Consider the following 13,298-nt stretch of genomic DNA (forward strand, 5'->3'; position numbering starts at 1 on the left):
AGTTGAGGTAGGTGGGATCTAATTCCCTGACCAGGGGTTGAACCCAGGTCCCCTGCATTGGGAGCATGGGGTCTTAGCACTGGACAACAAGGGAAGTCCCAGAGCCTTCCACTTCTGGTACCAGATTGCAGGGAAGCAGTCAATACACAGTGGCCTAAGTCCTCAGAATCAAAAGGGCAAAGCAGGTTGTCCGTAGATTGGCGGATTGTCAGGGCCCCTCTTAGGCCCTTACACCCCCCAAAGGTGAGGACTGTAGTAACTTTTACATGCATGTGGACCCTGTGCCAGATGCTTTGCATTATTTTGTTTAATCTTCAGGACAGCCCTATGAAGTAGTAAATGTTATTAACCCCATTTTGCAAATGAGGAAACAGGCTGAGTGATTAATTTACCAAGTCACCCAGCTGGTGAAGAGTATAGTTAGAGGCAAACCCTGGTTTGACTGCCTGGCATAGGTGTTCCTAACCATTGCACATCCTGCTTTTTGTGACACCTTCCTGGGCTGGTGTAGAAGAGTCCCATTTCTGGGGTCTTGGAGCTGTGGGATGGGTCCACAGTTGTCACAGGATGTGGGGACCTTGAACACCTGTGCATATTGAGCAGGTGGAGTCCGGGGAGGGAGGGGGTGTAGGCCTCCGCAGGCAGCAGGTAAACCCACCAAACGTCCCTATCACCCAGGTCAGGGCAGCCTTCTTGCCTCACCACTAGGATGTCTGGGGCCAAACCCAGAGAACCAGGCCCTGTGGATGGGAAGGATGGTACTGGCAAGGCTCAGCAAGCAGATGAAGCACCAGCCCAAGAAAGTCCCTCCAACTCTCCGTGAAGGCTGAAGAGTCCCCTTCACTTTGGGTGAACTAGGACGTTTTTTCCTTTTGCTCCCTGTTAGCCTGGGGACACACTTTTCCTTCCATGAACCAATGTATCTTTCATAAACCCCTGGACATAAACAAAGTGAGCAACATACAGGGCAGACCTTCATGAACAAAGGGGACACTTACAGGACTGATGGGCTGAGACTACGCGGTCACAAGCCAGGCCCTGGGCTGCCTGAGGGTGGCAGGGAGGCTGGACACACAAAGCCTGTCAGCACCACTGTCACAGCATGAGCCTGTCACTTTTGGTTGCCAGGGTCTGCAGGTGGTGGACTCAGGAGAGCCAGCCTCGTTGTCAGCCAGCTGCCTGTTCATCCAGGAGGGAAGAAGATGACTTCAGGGAAAACCGATGGGCACCGGGTCCCTTCTCAGCTCTACCTCTGACCCCTGCACCCTGGATACGTTGTGTTGCTCCCGCCCTTGCCACTGATGACCTGCCTTTCATCTCTTGGGGCATCTGCACGACTGGCTGGTACTGAGTAGGGGATCATGAGCTGGCAGATGTGGTGAGGCTGCTGTATGTGAAGAGCCAGCTGGCCCCCCTCCAGGCCACAACCATCCCAGAACCCTCCTTTGCGAGCCTAGTTAAAGAGTATGGAGCCCAGGAGGGAGGGACTACCTAGGGAATCTGGAGTCAAAGTTGTACGTGAATATTACTAGCTACCGACCCAGAGGGGTGAATACCCTCCTCAGGAGGGGGAGCTGGACTTAACAAAGATGCCTCCTTTTTCTGACTGCTGAGTGTCTCAGCGCAGACTAACACCTCAATGCCAGCTTCAGAGCTGGGCCCCTCCCCCAAGGCTATTTCCAGATCACCCATCACCCCACACCAGCTCCACCCCTCCCTGTTCTTGGCCAGCAGCAAACCCTAAAGTGTGTCAACCAGAGGGCAGCGAGGAGGCCAGGTGGAAAGGGAGGGAGGCCTCTGGGATCAGGGCAGCAGGTGGTGCTGGTGGTGAAAAATCCCTGCAGTCTGAGAGCCTGCCAGCCACAGAAGTGACTGTCCCTGATGAGCGACAGGACTGTTTCAGAGGAGCTGGAGCGAGCAGAATGCTCAAGCCTGGAACAGGAACCGCTTCTGGACTAAATAAATCAGAGAAAACGAACAATTTATTTTATGTAAGCATTTATTTTTTGGCTGTGCTGGGTCTTCATTGCTGTGTGCGGGCTTTCTCTAGCTGCAGTGAGTGGAAACTAATCTAGTTTCGGTGAGCGGGCTTCTTGTGGTGGCTTCTCCTGTTGCAGAGCACAGGCTCTAGGGCTTCAGTCATTGCAACACAGGGGTTTAGTTGCTCTGCGGCATGTGGAATTTTCCCAGACCAGGGATTGAACCTGTGTCCCCTGTATTGGCAGGCGGATTCTTTACAACTGAACCATCAGGGAAGTTCAAAGATGAGCCATTTAAAGGTAATTTTTCTGGAACACTTCAGTGTGATGTGACCACGGGGACCTTTAAATGTGCCTGAGACAGAGATCTAGCAGTAGGAAGCACTTTAAAAACAGAGTGAGGGACTTCCCTCGTGGTCCAATGGTGAAGAATTGCCTTCCAATGCAGAGGATGCAGCCGGTTCAATCCCTGGTCAGGGAATTAAGATCCACATGCCTTGAGGCAAATGAGCCCACACGCACTGCAACTAGAGAGAAGTCCATGGGCTACAACTAAGAGCCTGTGTGCTGCAAGAAAGACCCAGCACAGCCAAATAAATAAATACATTCCTTAAAAAATAAAAATAGAGTGAAACTTTGAGACTGTAACTTCAAAAATTGTGTTGAGATGAAACCAGGAGGTGATGAGCTCAAGGATGGGCGGGTGAGCAGAGCCGCTGCAGAGAGTTGGTGAGTCAGTCTAGCAAGCCTTATTCGTGGTCTCCACCAGACACAGGTATTCTAGAAATCCCTGGAAATGGGCACTCTGCCCTAGAGAGTCAGTTAAAATCCAACACAGAGGGCTTCCCCAGTGGCTCAGCAGTAAAGAACCTGCCTGTAATGCAGGAGATTCGGGCTCAATCCCTGGGTCAGGAAGATCCCCCGGAGAAGGAAATGGCAACCCACTCCAGTGTTCTTTCTTTCCCAGGACATCCCATGGACAGAGGGGCCTGGTGGGCTACAGCCCACGGGGTTGCAAAAGAGTCGGACAGGATTGAGCAACTAAAATCCAACATACAGTCCTCCCTCCAGTAATGCCCACCCCCACCCCCCACCACTTGCTCACTCTCCAATCCCTCTTGAGGATCTGAAGCAGGTAAGGGACTGCCCTAGAAAAGTCACAGGAGCATTTAAGTTGACATGCTGTTTTACTAAGCCATCATGTGTAAGTTAAATTACATATGGCCCGATCACTACAGTGTGAAGCGGTAAACTGAGTTTCTTACAAAACTGCAGGCTCTGTCAATCAAGGTCTAACACCTCTGTGAGACCCCACTGGAAACACCTGTGGCATTGCTATAGTGGTGACCTTGGTTGTGGAATCCAGAGGTAGGTAGTTTTCACTAACCCTCAATCCTCAAATCCAGTGGCACTGAATTGTTAATAGGGTGAGACCAATTCATCCTGGTTTTAGCACTGAAAGTCTTGAGTCCCAGGAATCCCCCTAAGATTCGGTTTAAAAATTAAAATTCCCATATTTCCTCATTCCTGGGAAAGCCAGGACAGCTGGTCACCCTAAATTTAAGAACACCATAGAGAAAGACTGGAAAATCTCAAGGCAGTATATGTGAGTGATCAGGGCTAAGTTCAGGCCTAGTAGACATCTGTTCATTAATTAAGCAAGCATTTATTAAAAATAGAGACTGGGCTTTTCTAGTGACCCAGTGGTTAAGAATCTGCCTTGCAATGCAGGGCACACAGGTTTGATCCCTGGTCCAGAAAGATCCCACATAACATGGGGTACCTAAGCCTGTGTGCCATGACTACTGAGCTCTGCAACAAGAGAAGCTACTGCAGTGAGAAGCCTGCACAACGCAACTAGAGAGTAGCCCCTATTCTCTGCAACTAGAGAAAGGCCTCCTGCAGCAACAAAGACCCAGTGTAGCCAAAAATAAATAAATATATATATATTTTTTAAAAATACAGACCAAGTTGCCCATTAAACTTCACAATGGACCCTACCTGAGGGGGTTTCCAATTTTATCAGGAGTGAAAGGAAGTTGGTAAGTCATGTCCAACTCTTTGCGACCCCATGGACTGTAGCCTACCAGGCTTCTCCGTCCATGGGATTTTCTAGGCAAGAGTACCAGAGTGGGTTGCCATTTCCTTCTCCGGGGATCTTCCCAACCCAGAGATAGAACCTGGGTCTCCCTCATTGCAGATAGACGCTTTACCCTCTGAGCTACCAGGGAAGCCCTTATCAGGTGTGGGTAATATATAATGTAATTTTATTACATATTCATAAAATACTAATAATATAATTTTTGTATGTCATCATGTATTTTAATTAACTGTCTCAAATATAAGTTGTTCAATTTTAAGTGTTGAATGTAAAATGTAATACAAACTAAAATTGGAATCAGTACTGAGCATTTAATATACACTAAGCACTATTCTGGGCTTCTCTGGTAGCTAAGCTGGTAAAGAATCCACCTGCAATGCGGGAGACCCCAGTTTGATTCCTGGGTCAGGAAGTTCCCCTGGAGAAGGGATAGGCTGCCCACTCCAGTATTCTTAGGCTCTCCTGGTGGCTTAGATGGTAAAGAATCCGCCTGCAATGTGGGAGACCTGGGTTCAATCGCTGGGTTGGGAAGATCCCCTGGAGGAGGGCATGACAACCCACTCCAGTATTCTTGCCTGGAGAATCCCATGGACAGAAGAGTCTGGCAGGCTACAGTCCATGAGGTCACAAAGAGTTGGACACAACTGAGCAACTGAGCACACACACACATAAGCACTATTTTAAGTACTTTACATTTATGAGCTCATTTAATTTTGACAACCATATAGATAGACATTAGCCCAATTTTACAAACAAGGAAACTGAAGCTCAGAAGAAAGTGAAGTTCAGGGTCATATGGCTAGTAAGTGGTTTTTCTATATCTGGAAAGAAAAGACAGATGTGATAACTGTCAAATATATGATGGGCTGTCAGCGGCAAGAGGGAGGGTCTCATTCTGTGACACTCCAGGGAGAAGAGTAAGGATCAGTGGAAGAAACCCACAGAGGGGCAGGACCCAGCTTCACAGCAGGGGTACTTCTCCATGATCAACACTATCCTCGAGTGGAGTAAGTGGCCACGTGGACCGTGAGTTCCCCTGCAGTGAACTCGGTCAGGTAGATTCTGCACGATGACTTGCCTGGAATGGATGGATGCCAGGAGATGGATGAGGTGACCTCAAATCCACCTTCCAGCCTTAAGGACTGTTAGGAATTTCTTGAAAACCGTTTTCTTTTATAATAAAGTTTATTCATTTTTATTTAAAAAAATATTTATTTATTTGCTCTGGGTATTCGTTGTGGCATGTGGGATCTAGTTCCCTAACCAATGATCCAACCCAGGCCCCCTGCACTGGGAGTGCAGAGTCTTAGCCCCTGGACCACAGCTTATTTATTTTTTTAAAAACAAATCTATTAGGGGCGTACCATGCGCCTGAATCCTTTCCAGGAACTGGGGATACCTAGATGAACAAACTAAGGTGCTTAGAATCTCAAAAAATTCACAGCCGGAGACATCTACACAGAAAGTGACAGTCCAGATGGTAAGCAAATGTCAGCGGGATCACAACAGTGTATGCTCAGTAAATATCTGTTGAATATTTACAAGAGGAGAGGCTGTGGGAGGTCAGTGTGGGAGTCCCACAGAGGGACAATTGTTGACAGGGTCTTGAATTCTGAAGAAAAGCTTCCCAAGTGGAGATGTGGGAGAGGGTAGGAGGGCTGGCATGTACAAAGGCCCAGTCTGGGCAGGGGAGTGTGAGGTGTAGCCCACTCTCCTCTGAAGCTGAGCCATTCCTGCCCCATGAGTAGTTTCGAGGGGACACTTGCAACAGACAAATGAGGCCACCAGGGCTCACCTAGGACTGCATATATGGCATGGCTTGTGTGCTCAGTCCAACTCTCTGCAACCCCATGGACTGTAGCCCGCCAGGCTCCTCTGTCCATGGAATTCTCCAGGCAAGAATACTGGAGTGGGTAGCCATTTCCTTCTCTAGGGGATCTTCCCAATCAAGGGATTGAACCCACGTCTCCTGCTTGGCAGGTGGATTCTTAACCACTGAACCACTTGAGAAGCCCCATTTAAGGCTGAGGGGAGGCCAGACAGAGAAAGGAGGTGGTGCCCAACCCAGGTATGATAGTAGGCTTCACAGAGAGAAACCAGCCGGGGTCTTTTACTCAAAGGGAGCAGCTACGGCACTGACGTGCACAAGGAAAATCATGGTAAGCACCGGGAAGAGCACCTGGAGAGGAGGGAGGCCCAAAACCAGGACCGTAGGCTTTGGAAGCTGCAAAGACTCAGAGGTGCATTTGGGGAAGCAATGTGAGACCAGGTCAGGGAGATATTCCAAGACCAGGCCAGTCATGTAGGGCCTTTTATGCCATGTAGAGTTCGGACTTGATTCTTAGAGCAAAGAGGAACCCCTGAAGGCCAGCTGGGAAGCTCCAGCCATCAGCCTGCCCTTTCTAGACTTTTCCCCCCAAATGACCCCCACCCCCACCTCATGCTTTCTTTTTTTTTTTCCCCATTATTATTTATTATAGGATGTTGCATATAGTTCCCTCTGCTATATAACAGGACAAAGTTTAACTATTTTATATATAGTAGTTTGTAGCTGTCAATCCCAAACTCCTAATTTATCCCTCTCCCACCCCTTTCCTCTTGGGTAACCATAAGTTTGTTTTCTAAGTCTATGCGTCTGCTTCTGTTTCATATATAAGTTCATTTGTGTCATATTTTATTTTTTAATCATTTTATTTATTTTGGGTTGTGCTAGGTCTTCATTGCTGCATGGGCTTTTCTCTAGCAGAGGTGAGCAGACTTCTCACTGTGGGGGCTTCTCTTGTTTCGGAGCACAGGTTCCAGGGCACAGAGTCAACAGTTGTGGTGCACAGGCTTAGGGCTCCATGGCGTGTGGGATCTTCCTGCATCAGGGATCGAACCTGTATCTCCTGCACTGGCAGGCGATTCTTTACCACTGAGCCACCAGGGAAGCCCCTGTGTCATATTATAGATTCCACATAAAGTGATATTATACGGTCTTTTTCTGACTTGGTTCACTTAGTATGATAATCTCTAGGTCCATCCATGTTGCTGCAAATGGCATAATTTTATTGATTTTTATGACTAAGCAGTATTCCACTGTATACATGTACCATATTTTCTTTATCTGTTTGCCTGATGATGGTCATTTAGGTTGTGTCCATGTCTTGGCTACTGTAAATAGTGCTGCAATGAACACTGGAGTGTGTGTATCTTTTCTAAATAGAGTTTTCTCCAGATACATGTTCAGAAGTGGAATTGCTGGATCATATGGCAACTCTGTTTTTAGTTTTTCTAAGGAAACTCCATATTGTTTTCCATACAGTGGCTGCACCAATTTACATTCCCACCAACAGTGTAAGAGAGTTCCTTTTTCTCCACACCCTTTCCAACATTTATTTGTAGACTTTTTTTTTTTTTTTGGCTGCATCAGGTTGCAGCACACAAGATCTTCAGCACACAAGCTTGCAGCTCCCTAACCAGGAATCAAACCCAGGCCCCCTGCATTGGGAGCGCATAGTCTTAGCCACTGGACCATCAGGGATGTCCCTGTAGACTTTTATATTTTTAAATTATCATTTATTTATGGCTGTGCTGGGTTTTCATTGCTGTGTGCAGGATTTGTCTAGTGCAGTGAGCGTGGGATGCTCTTCGTTGCAGTTCATAAGCTTCTCACTTCAGTGGCTTCTCTTGTTGCTGAGCACAGGCTTTAGGTGTTTGGGCTTCAGCAGTTGCAGCCCTCAAACTCAATAGCATGCAGACTCAGTAGTTGCAGCATGTGGGCCCAGTAGAGCACTTGGGCTTCAGTAGTTGTGTCGTATGGACTTTGTTGCTCCAGAACATGTGGGATCAAACCTGAGTCCCCTGCACTGGCAATTGGATTCTTAACCACTGGACCACCAGAGAAGTCTCCCCTGTAGACTTTTAAATGATGGCCATTCTGACCAGTGTGGGGTGGTACTTCATTGCAGTTTTTATTTGAATTTCTCTAGTAGGTATCAGTGTTGAACATCTTTTCACTTTCCTAATGGCCATATAGATGTCTTCTTTGGAGAAATTTAGGTCTTCTGTCCATTTTTAAAATTAGTTTGTTTGCTTTTTTGATATTGAGTTGTATGAGCTGTTTGTATATTTGGGAAATTAAGCCCTTGTCGGTCACATCATTTGTAAATACTTTCTCCCATTCCACAGGTTGTCTTTTTGTTTTGTTTATGGTTTCCTCTGCTACACAAAGGTCGGATTCAGTCCCAATTGTTTATTTCTGCTTTCATTGCTATTGCCTTGTCCACCCCCTGCTTTCTATTCCCTCCTACTCCCTAACTCTTTTTGCAATCAATAATTGGCAAATCTGATATCAAATCTCTTGTCTATGTCCTGCCACTTCTTTCTGAAAGTGTATTCTTAGATGCTGTTGCCGGTACACTGAGGCCTGCTGTTTATCATTTTTTTCTCAGGAGCCAGGGCCTGCCCCACCCTAAGCTGCCCCAGACCAGTTCTGCTCAGTAGCCAAGCCCAGCTTCCTTCCCTCCCCCCAAGCCCTCAGATCATTCCTGGCCAGGCCCAGGCGGGCCTCCTCTGGGAGCTCAAACACAATATTCCCCTTTCTGTCTGCAGTCCACTAGATGCACAATTTCACAATACTTTGTTAGTGTTATAATTGTATTTTTTCATGTAATTTCCTTTTCTAAACTCTCAAACACAACCCCATGTATTCCATAAAATGCTTTGGCATTCTTGCAATAATTAAGTTCCAACAAATAAAGGTGTTTTGGAAATGTACCCTATTCCTTAGCGGTTAACTCTATAATAAGACAGGTTTTTTTCGTTCATTTTTTAAAGTAATCAAGAGATGTGGGTATGAAATGTGGACATTTTCTGTTAAAAATGAAAATATAAAGAGAAAGGATACAAAATCCTAGCTACAAACTGATTTTTTTTATGTTTGAAATGATAAATTCACAGAAAAGTGCAAAGAAACACACAGTGAGGTCTTTGACAGTAGCTCAGACGGTAAAGCGTCTGCCTACAAAGAGGGAGACCTGGGTTCGATGCCTGGGTCAGGAAGATCCCCTGGAGAAGGAAATGGCAACCCACTCCAGTATTCTTGCCTGGGAAATCCCATGGACTGAGGAGCCTGGTAGGCTATAGTCCATGGGGTCACAAAGAGTCAGACACGACTGAGGGACTTCACTTTCACTTTCACCCAGTCACAGGGCTTCCCAGGTGGCGCTAGGGGTATAGACCCTGCCTGCCAATGCAGGAGATGTAAGAGACATGGGTTGGATCCCTGGGTCGGGAAGATTCCCTTGCTTGGAGAATCCCCATGGACAGAAGACCCTGGCAGGCTACAGTCCATAGGGTCATATAGAGTCGGACACGAATGAAGCGACTTACTTAGCATGCAAGCATGCACCCAGCCTTGGATTAACATCTCGCATAACTATAGTACAATATCATAACCAGGAAATTGACATTGGCACAATCCACAGAGTATATGCAGACTTCGCCAGTTATATATATATAGAGAGAGTTAATGAACATAAGTGTGTGTGGCCCTGTGCAATTTTACAACATGTATACCTTTTTTTTTCATTTATTTTTATTATTTGGAGGCTAATTACTTTACAATATTGTAGTGGTTTTTGCCATACATTGAAATGAATCAGCCATGGATTTACATGTGTTCCCCATCCTGAACCCCCCTCCCACCTCCCTCCCCATCCCATCCCTCTGGGTCATCCCAGTGTACCAGCCCTGAGCGCTTGTCTCATGCATCCAACCTGGACTGGCCATCTGTTTCACACTTGATAATATATATGTTTCAATGCTATTCTCTCAGATCATCCCACCCTCACCTTCTCCCATAGAGTCCAAAAGTGTTCTATACATCTGTGTCTCTTTTTCTGTCTTGCATATAGGGTTATCGTTACCATCTTTCTAAATTCCATATATATGCGTTAGTATACTGTATTGGTGTTTATCTTTCTGGCTTACTTCACTCTGTACAATGGGCTCCAGTTTCATCCATCTCATTAGAACTGATTCAAATGAGAACATGTATACCTTAACGTAACCACCACCATAAACATGATACTTCATTGTGACAACAGCTCACGACTCTCTCATGCCACCCTTTTATACCCACACTCAACCTCCCCTCAGCCTGATTTAAATATGAAAAAATATTAAATGGAGCACAGAAAAATTGCCAAGAAAAAATACAGCAAAATGATTGCCAACAGATGTCTGGATTATGGGATGCTTGATTTATCTTTTATTTTTACAATTTTCAGTCTTTTCCATTTTTCTTCAGTGAGAATCCATTACTTTTTAAATTAATTAATGAATGAATTAATGTTAAATTACTTAATTAACTAATTTGGCTGTGCCAACGGGATCATCAGTCTTCACTGGGGCATGTAGGATCTTTTAGTTGCAATGTGCGGAATGTTCAGTTGCAGCATATGAGATCAAGTTCCCTGATCAGGTATCAAACCTGTGCCCCCTGCATTGGAAGCACGGAATTTTAGCCACTGGACCACCACGGACATTCCAAGACTCCATTACTTTATGAGAAAAATATCTTGATGAAATTTCTAGTATACACTGTAACATTTATAATTGAATGATCCCACAATTTTCAAACTGAAAGAAAACCTGGTAGATTTTAATTTATATTAAAGTTTACCAACAGATCAAAATAAGCCCTTCCCTTCCACGCATAAAAAATTTTTCCATCTCCCACAGAACAATTTACAAAGTAAAACATTCTAAGAGTTGTTCATAATTTTATCCTAGCCCGCCTTCATAAGGTTAAACTTGAACACAGTAAAAAGATATTGTTTCTATTATTTAGAGATTGCACAAAAACTCATGGCAAAACGTAGAGGCATAAAATCTTGATTTATCGTTTCTCTTGATTCTGTGAGTTGACTGGAAAGTTCTTTTGCTGGTCTCCTCTGGCTCACTTGGGCTATTACAGATGGCTGGAACAGCTGGAAATTCATTCCAAGTTGGCCTCATTCACAAATCTGGCAGTTGGTGCTAAGCAGGGAGTCTCAGCTCTTCTCGTGACCTCCTGACCACCCAACGTCCAGTAGACTAGATGCTGATCTGGGGCAGTGTTCCAAGAGGTGAGCCCCAGGGCTCAGGTGCTTACCCTCCCAAGTTTGTGGGATGCACAGGTCTCCTGGTTGAGCCCAAGGCTGATAGGGAGTTACACAGAGGCAAGAATACTGGGAGGCAGTATTCATTAGGGGCCATCAAAAGCAATAATCTAACACAGATATGAAGGGTTGCCCTCTTATAAGAATGTAAATATGGGCAAAATAAAATACCTCTTTGAGTCCAGTGGCAAGGCTAAGGAAGGCAATTATAAGCAATTTCTTTTTTAAAAAATTAACGTATTTATTTTTGGCTGTTCTGGGTCTTATTGCTGCCCGTGCCCTTTCTCTAATTGCTACAAGCGGGGGCTACTCTCCTGTTGCAGAGCATGGACTCTAGGGCGTGCGGTCCTCAGTTATTGAGGCACATGGGCTCAGTTTCCCCAAGGCATGTGGGATCTTCCCAGACCAGGGGTCGAACTGGAGTTCCCTGCATTGCAAGGTGGATTCTTAACCGCTGGACCACCAGGGAAGCCACAGCAATTTCTAATCTTAATATAACAGTGATTCAATCAAGATAATAGAAAAGGTCAATTTCCCCATGGTTAACTCAAGAACTAGTGCCTCATTAAGGGAGCTGAAAAATATAGTTACACAATCAACTAGATGTTACATTCATACATGTATTTCCATATGCTCTTTTCTTAATATTTACCAAACACAGTTCAGCTTTTTTTAAATCTTTTGCCATACCAACAGATGCGGGATCTTAGTTCCCAGACCAGGGACTAGCCACCTGAGCCCCCTGCAGCGGAAGTGGAGCCTTAGCCCCTGGACCACCAAGCAAGTCCCTATAATTTTTTTGTGTGTGTGCGTGAGCTCAGTTGCACAGCTGTGTCCAACTCTTTGCCAGGCTCCTCTGTCCATGGAATTTTCCAGGCAAGAATACTGGAGTGGGGTGCCATTTCCTCCTCCAGGGGATCTTCCTGACCCGGGGATCAAACCTGCATCTCTTGCATCTATTTATTTTAAAAAAGATTTATTTTTGGAATTTCCTGGCAGTCCAGTGGCTAAGATTCTTTGATCTCACTGCGAAAGACCCAGGTCTAATCCCTGGTCAGGGATCTAAAATTCCACAAGCTTTGCAGGGCAACCAAAAATATTTTTTTAATAAATAAATATATTTATATAAATAAATTATATTTATTGTTTTAGAACAAGTATTTATGAAAAATCTAATTAAAAGTTTACATTAAATCTTAAAAGTTATACATTAAATCAACTTTTGCCTCAGAAATAATTTCTGCAAATACAGGAAATATAAAAGGGATCAGTTCAGTTTAGTTGTTCAGCCATGTCCGACTCTTTGAGACTCCATGGACTGCAGCATGCCAGGCTTCCTGGTCCATCACCAACTCCTGGAGCTTGCTCAAATTCATGTCCATTGAGTCAGTGATGCCATCCAACCATCTCATCCTCTGTCGTCCCCTTCTCCTCCCACCTTCAATCTTTCCCAGCATCAGAGTCTTTTCCAATGAGTCAATTTTTCCCATCAAGTGGCCAAAGTATTGGAGTTTCAGCTTCAGCATCAGTCCTTCCAATAAATATTCAGGACTGATTTCCTTTAGGATGAACTGGTTGGATCTCCTTGCAGTTCAAGGGACTCTCAAGAGTCTTCTCCAACACCATAGTTCAAAAGCATCAATTCTTCAGTGCTCAACTTTCTTTATAGACCAACTCTCACATCCATACATGACTACTGGAAAAACCATAGCATAAAAGGGATATGCTTTTTAAAATTTTAATAAATATATTTCAGACGTCCCTGGTGGTCCAGTTTTTAAGAATCCACCTGCCAATGCAGGGCACACAGGTTCATTCCCGGTCTAGGAAGATCCCACATGCAGTGGAGCAACTAAGCTTGTGTGCCACAACTACTGAACCTGAGCTCTAGAGCCCAAACTCCACAACAAGAGAAGCCACCACAACGAGAAGCTAAGCACTGCAACTAGAGAGTAGCCCCTGCTTGCCATAACTAGAGAAAAGCCAGTGCAGCAACCAAGATCTAGTGATGCCAAACATAAATAAAATACATAATGGATGTTTCTTTCACTATAAAGTAGAATCAATACATGT

General features: G+C 45.1%; 1 long non-coding RNA gene across 1 annotated transcript in view; it reads right to left on the reverse strand.

Moving 5' to 3' along the window:
- Positions 1-1,026: 1,026 nt before the first annotated feature.
- Positions 1,027-13,298, reverse strand: part of LOC122695142 — a 38,303-nt gene continuing 26,031 nt past the window's right edge. Inside the window, exon 3 of the long non-coding RNA XR_006341313.1 lies at positions 1,027-1,179. This is a non-coding gene — a long non-coding RNA (uncharacterized LOC122695142). The remainder of the gene's footprint in view (positions 1,180-13,298) is intronic.

This window comes from Cervus elaphus, chromosome 5, assembly GCF_910594005.1.
Source record: "Cervus elaphus chromosome 5, mCerEla1.1, whole genome shotgun sequence".
NCBI classification, from domain to species: Eukaryota; Metazoa; Chordata; class Mammalia; order Artiodactyla; family Cervidae; genus Cervus; species Cervus elaphus.